We start from the raw sequence: 7444 nt of genomic DNA on the forward strand, positions 1-7444 counted from the left end.
TCTGCCGCCTAATACACGGTGGCGCCATTGTGACTTATCCTTACGGCTAACCTCTCTTGCAATCACAGAGTAGGATGGATAAGAAACAGATCTCGCATCTCTGAGATAGACCATTCATACCTAAAAAAAAAGTTATTAAGTGTTTTTATTTTACACGTGCAGAAATTAGAGACTTTTGATAAAAAGTCTTCGCATACAATACACAATACATTGAATTACCTTGGGTTCATGACCTAAGCTTAATTTAAGTAACCAAAGAAAGTGTAAATATGAATATCTTAACTACCTATACTATATACTTACATGTACCTGGTGTACTTAACTATTTAACTTTACCGACTCAGAAACAACATGTACTTGCCAATCACATCGATCGACTAATCAGTTTGTCTGTCCTAGCGTTAATTGTATCTGTTACAGTTCTCTCTGTTTAGCTATATATACATTAGTCATCATATAAATACTCCCCTCACCGCCTATCAACTTGCTTGCCTTAACCTGTAATCAAACAAACTGATCATACACGTAACTAAAGAACTTTAATCGACGTCATGTCGACTAAACTAAACTAAACTACACGGCCTATCGACTTGCTCAGTATAGGCAGTTCATTAACCTCCCTATATATCTCATAGCTATATCTCATAGCTGTCTGTCTGTCTGTCTGTCTGTCTGTCTGTCTGTCTGTCTGTCTGTCTGTCTGTCTGTACGTACGTACGTATGTATGTATGTATGTATGTATGTATGTATGTATGTATGTATGTGTGTGTGTGTGTGTGTGTGTGTATGTATGTATGTATGTATGTATGTATGTATGTATGTATGTATGTATGTATGTATGTATGTCAATGTCGCAAGAAACTGTATACATTGATTCTTGTAGAATGTGCAGTTTCGTATTGGTGTTTGTGCGGTTGTATCTAATACAGCCAACCCACACTAACATGGAATGGAAGGTATAGTGATGTCAGTTCTCATGACGACAAAGGAAAATTTGAAGCTTGTCATTTATTTGACTAATAATATGTGAATATTTTATATATGGGGCAAGTAATAGTCACTGCTCATTGGTATGATTTCAACAGGTTCTGTTACAAACACCTGTCGGTCATTGAACCCAAATACTAAAATTTGGCGTTTGAAAAAAGCGACGAGAAAATATCTTTTTTTTCTTCCTTTTTTTGTGTGATTTTGTTTCAGCCATTGTCTCCTGGTATGATTTCTGTGCATTTAAGAGTCGGTTTCCATAAAGGTTGGTTATTACTAATCGAATGCTATCATGTACCGGTGCAAATGCAGCCTCAAGTCCCAAACGGCATATCGCACATTATACTTTGGCAAATCGAATTCAATTTATCCTACTTTGAAGAATCGCCAACAGCAAGATACGAAATCAAGATACAGTAAAAGTGAGATCATTCACCGTGAAGATACTTTTAAGTCATTTTACACCACCAGAGGGCGATCGTTGAAATGGTTGGGAACATCTTCGACAAGGTCAACGTTCAAACCAAATCATGCGAGAGTACTCATTGCCCCACGCTTTTGTTTATTGTAAGTAGTTAGCACTCACTCTTTTTCTGTTTAGCCCCCAAACAAAATTTAGTCTGCTTGAAATCAAAAAGACGGTCGCGACGAAATCTTTGGACTTATAATCGGCTTTAACAATATAGTATGTGCAAATGATTTCCAGACAGGTGTGGTATCGCTGACGCACAATGTTGCCAGCTCTGTGTTATGTAATTCATAAGATTCCTGTGTACTACAGTCTTCATAAAAAGTGTCAGTAGTCATTCTCATTATAATCATAAATTACATAAGAGTTGGTTTCCCCATATTTTATCTAGACGACTTTCAAACAATTGTACGATGATGTTTCGACGTAAGCTAGCAATTTGTTCCGTATCTCAACTGACCCTTGTACCAATGCATATTTTCTCAGATTCAGGCGAGACAGTGGTAACCTATACACATATCACAGATAGTTGTGTACACACGCTACTTCGTCAGGACCTAGTACACGTAGTTGCGGTTGTCACGTGGCCGATGATGTCGTATAATCTGTCACTCAATAAATAAAGAAGTCAATATGCCTTTCAATTGTTGAATGACAAAATGATATTACAAACATAGCAATGAAAAAAAACTAGAAATCGACTATTGTCACTTAAATTACGTATCATTTTACGTCTAAATACGTGGTATGAATACGCCCCTCCATTTTGATTTTGTATATTCAACAACTTTGACAAATTACGTTCACAAGTTCACATCTCTGACACTATGAATACGAATGATTTGACCTCCCCACAGGCAACAATTCAGAGAGTAGTTAAAGTATGTTAAACACGTATTAAAAAACGTAATGCAGTTCTCTAACAAGTAACGATATCAAACAGAAGTAAATGTGTCTATCCATAGAATCACATATATGGAAGTATATTTTGGAAAATTTGGGATCAAACCCAAGATAAAAAATTGGTATACACAAGTCATTCATTCATTCATTCATTCATTCATTCATTCATTCATTCATTCATTTATTGCTTCCTTCCTTCATTCCTCCATTATGTATTATTCATTCATTCATTGCTTGTTCCTTCACTGCTTCTTTCCTTCCTTCCTTCCTTCCTTCCTTCCTTCCTTCCGTCCTTCTTCCCTCCCTCCCTCTATTCATTCATTCATGCATTCATTCATTCATTCATTCATTCATTCTAAAACCACTGTACGGTAAAAAGTGATATAATGTGATTCAAAACTCACTATCAATGGGAAGTCGATATACATAAAACGCAAGAATACTGATGCTCACATATTACTCTTTATTCGGACCTATTGCAAAAAATACAGTGTGCTTTCACTTCAATACTAGCGTAATAAACCCAAACTGCTTAAATTCAAACCCTTCTACTTCGTTCATCGTACAAACGCAATTTTCATTTTCGACAATAGGTGGCGCTAAATTTACGACCATTAAGTGATGATTTATTTAGTATATATCTATTTGTGTTGTCTGAATACATATTAAAATGTATTCGTAATTTATGAACAGAAAGGGAGGGAAGAAACAGACGAAGGATCAAACCAGAAAGAACATAGAGTTTCAATTAGACGGCATGGTGTTTCTTTTTACATTTCATTATAGTAATATTGTCACTGTCTGACTTGTCGAATGAAACTAATGATTATTTGCAGCGTTATTGATAGAGAAATTGATTTGATCATAGCAATTCGGAACCAGCTCCAGGACGGTCGTCGCATTCTGCCAAACTAGGCAAAGACTATTTTTCTGTTGACGTAACAAGGGAGCGTACGATATGCGTTTAATAGTTAGCGCTACCGTAAAGAGAACAGTGGACTACGACAGTGATTTATAGAATATAATACATGTTTAATGTGATTCAAAATGATTCAGCGTTTATGTTTGGCTAACCACGTAGGTCAGGGCGAATGAAATGATTTGTAAATATTTACAAATTCAGATATTCTGTCAATTCTAGCTATTTCTAACCCATTCATTGGGAATTACCTGTTAGTCATTTTAGACATTTTCAAGACTGGTTATGAATCAAATAAGGGTAAGCTTTTGAGTGATCACGGTATCCGACGACAATATTAATATACTCAGCGGATCAGATGCCTATACGAAGATAACATCATACCTAATTCATCACTAACGGCTATAGGCGCATACTAGGTTCATGTATACATGTCAGTACTTGTATTAAGGGTTGTATTATACTGAAGAGGAAGTCTTTAGAAAGTGTACATGTTAAACGGCATTAATAACATAATGATTTTCCAATCTCCAAATTCTGCCATTTTAATTTGGGAGGGCAGACAGGGCGATCGAGGACAGGATGATCCATTTATTGCAAGCGCGCGCACGTGTGTGTGTATATTATGTGTATGTATGTATGTATGTATGTGTGTATGTATGTATGTATGTATGTATGTATGTATGTATGTATGTATGCATGCATGCATGCATGCATGCATGCATGCATGTATGTATGTATGTATGTATGTATGTATGTATGTATGTATGTATGTATGTATGTTCGTACGTACGTACGTACATAAGTATGTATGCATATGTGTGTGCGCGTGCGTGCGTATGAGCGTGCGTATGCGCATGCGTACATTTATGGGCGTGCCAGCGCGCGCATAAGTCGACGAAACATCATATTTTAAAACATTAATGAACAATCCCGCAGCAGGGCTGCTCCAAGGCTAAAGAGAGGAGTGGAGATATGAAACATGTAGGTTTTAGTCATCATTATGTCATAAATACTAATGTAGTTTGTCTTCGAACAGACAGTTTCATCATGAAGTACCAATTGTTCTTCCAAAGTACTTCAATGAAACGACCTCTTCATTTGCAAACATTATGAGATAAGTATTATATTTCCTTTCACGAACATACATATGTTTAAAACTCCATAAAACATATATAACGACCAACCAGCCGACCGACCAACCGTCCAGTCAACAAATCAATTAACCAATCAACCAACTAACCAACCAACCAACCACCAGCCAGCCAACCAACCAACCAACCAACCAACCAACGAACAGACCAATCAACCAACCAATACACCGACCGACGGACCAACCGACCGATTTCAAACAAATCAGAATAACGATGAAGTAAATGCTAAAATGGTAGAACATGTGAAAGCCTAAAGTAATTTACAACTCAGCCTAGTGAATACCATTGGGCTGATCAAACTATAAATGACAGAAGGCCTTTATTCGTTAATACCGCCCTCTAGACATATATCAGAGAGTAGTGTAGATAAGTATACATTGACGATGATTTATTAGTCTTTCAACGACAAAGCTAAGAGATGTATAAGACTAATATTGCAATAATACCTGATACCATCAAATGGAATTGAAGATATGATTGAAGGCCAGCAACCAGAGGCAACATTCTGAGGCTCAAAACATGACCTATCGGCTAGGTCGTCTTAAACTATGTACCTTCTCGTTAGAACTAACCTTCATATACTAAGTAATCAGCAGCTAAAGCGAGTGTCAACTTCAACAAAATTGTTAACACTCCATCCATACTTTTATGAAGCAATAGGTAACATGATAACATGGAAATAGATAATATGATAAAATACATACATACATACATACATACATACATACATACATACATACATGCATGCATGCATGCATGCATGCATGCATACATACATACATACATACATACATACATACATACATACATACATTCATACATTCATGGCTCGAAAGCCGTAGTAAAGCATTAATAGAATTATAATCTTGCATGATTAATTAAGAGAAATGTACACCCAGTCTCTACGCAAAAGGTGAAGGGCCCCTCATTTTGTGACACACACACACACACACACACACACACACACACAATTACGCTGACAGATGCAAAATCGTCGAGTTGTTTAAAATAAATCCGTATTTATTTTTCCCGCATTTAGGAATCCCAAACTAAATTCTATATTTTCATCGTTGTTAATCATCTCAGAGAGAATATTCGTATAAGAAAATTAAGGCAGAGTGCACCCTGGAGACGAATTTCAATGAACATAGAAGCTCTTAACACCTCTCAAAACTTTGGCATTTAGAGGCTTGTTTCTGGTCCCGTTGAAATAATAAAAGACACTGGGTGCCAACTGTCTTGTTTTCAAGGAAAGCGAGTCTTTGATTTTCCTGTAGACTTAACACAGTATTCGGTCACAATTTTGGTGGACATCTTGGATATTAAAATTGCTTTTATTTATTTTATTTTTTATTTGTGACCTCTATCTAGTTCAACAATTTGTACGACATAACTTGGGGTTGAAGTTTCTTGAACAAAGTAACAGCAAACGTTCAAATAGTTTATTTCCGAGGTGCTTTTTACGTATAAGGTAATTCGTTAAAACAGTGTTAAAGTAAAGAACATATTTGGCACTTTCCAATTTTCCCCCAGCACCATTCTATGAAACGAAATCTAAGCAAGACTAAACTCCATTTAATACTACAGTGCAGAAATAAACCATAACGCGTCTCATGTAGAATCTCTTTGAATTATGTACGAAGAAATGCGTACACCGTCTTGTTATCGATGCGTCATCAGACCTACATCAATATAAGATATTAGGAAATTCAATTCTTAAAAAGTGAATTATTTGGTTGTAATGCAAGGCAACTGATTTTGCCAGGGATAAAACATAGCAACGATTGTGTAGACGCTTCACCTTGATGTGAAACCAGAGTAAAAGGTGTCAATGATAAACCAGTATAACAAATCACTGTAATAAAACCTTCAATCTGTTGTACTTTAGAAACAAGACCTTGTTACGTTTCTACACGAATAGCACACATTTTCTGAATAATTTATTACGTACTTGTAATACCGAGGATGCAGGTAAGGGAATTCGATAGTAAAAAAAGCTGTTTTTATTAGGACAATCGTCATTGAAATGCGTGCGTAAGAGAGAGGATGTGGCGACGGTTTATCATCAAATGTTCACTTTAGCTTTGAATCATCTTCATGAAGACGTTACTCAAATGACGCACGTTAACGTCACCTAACGTGCGTGTCAGAAAACTGGATGACCGTAAATTGACCCTATTACAAAAGAACTCGCTATACTCCAAAACTAGTTTTGTGATCCCCGCTTTCTATTTGGAGATACTGATCGGGTTTACACAGGTAACATTTCATAACGTGTCCCTTATATATTGACAATCAACAGCTCTATTATTTTCACTCGGTGGGGATCACGACTTACGCTCTCAGTAACGTTTGCATCCCTTCATCAATCTGAAATAGGTTTGCCTTAAATTGTGTAACACATCAGAATAAAACTATAATAGTTAAAGTCGCTTTCTTCATTTTGAAATTTTCAAATGCTATTTTAGTAGCGTTAATAATTTATTCGTTTACATTCAGTACAAAATAGATTGTATGGACACCTATTAACCATTCACTACAGTAAAATTTCGTTAAACAAAGGGTTTGACTAAGAACAGAAGAGGAAAAATTACATGTATATTCATTCAAAAATATAATATGTTTCAAAGAAAGCCCCCTCCCCTCCCCCAGGACATTTTCTAAACGTGAAGCTGAAGTGCTGCCCAACATCTCAATATGTACCTAATGTATAATCCAAAAAACAGACTCATTGTTAAGAATTTTCGGGGGAAAATCGTCCGGTCATTTACCTTTTTCTGATGATGCAGTGAAGGAAGTTCGAAAGCATGTTATCTACCACTTGATTATGCAATGTTTAGATGTGAAGTCGACCGGGGGTTTTTGAAGTGAAAAAGTGACCCATTTGGGTGGCACATACCAGTACGTCTTTCTATTGGAGTCCCTCCTCCCCCACGGGAAACCAAGACGGTTGTGTTTGAAGTCATAAAACATTCCAAAACGTTCTCGTATCAATACAATACCGTATGTTAT

Source organism: Glandiceps talaboti, chromosome 16 (assembly GCF_964340395.1).
Source record: "Glandiceps talaboti chromosome 16, keGlaTala1.1, whole genome shotgun sequence".
Lineage (NCBI taxonomy): Eukaryota > Metazoa > Hemichordata > Enteropneusta > Spengelidae > Glandiceps > Glandiceps talaboti.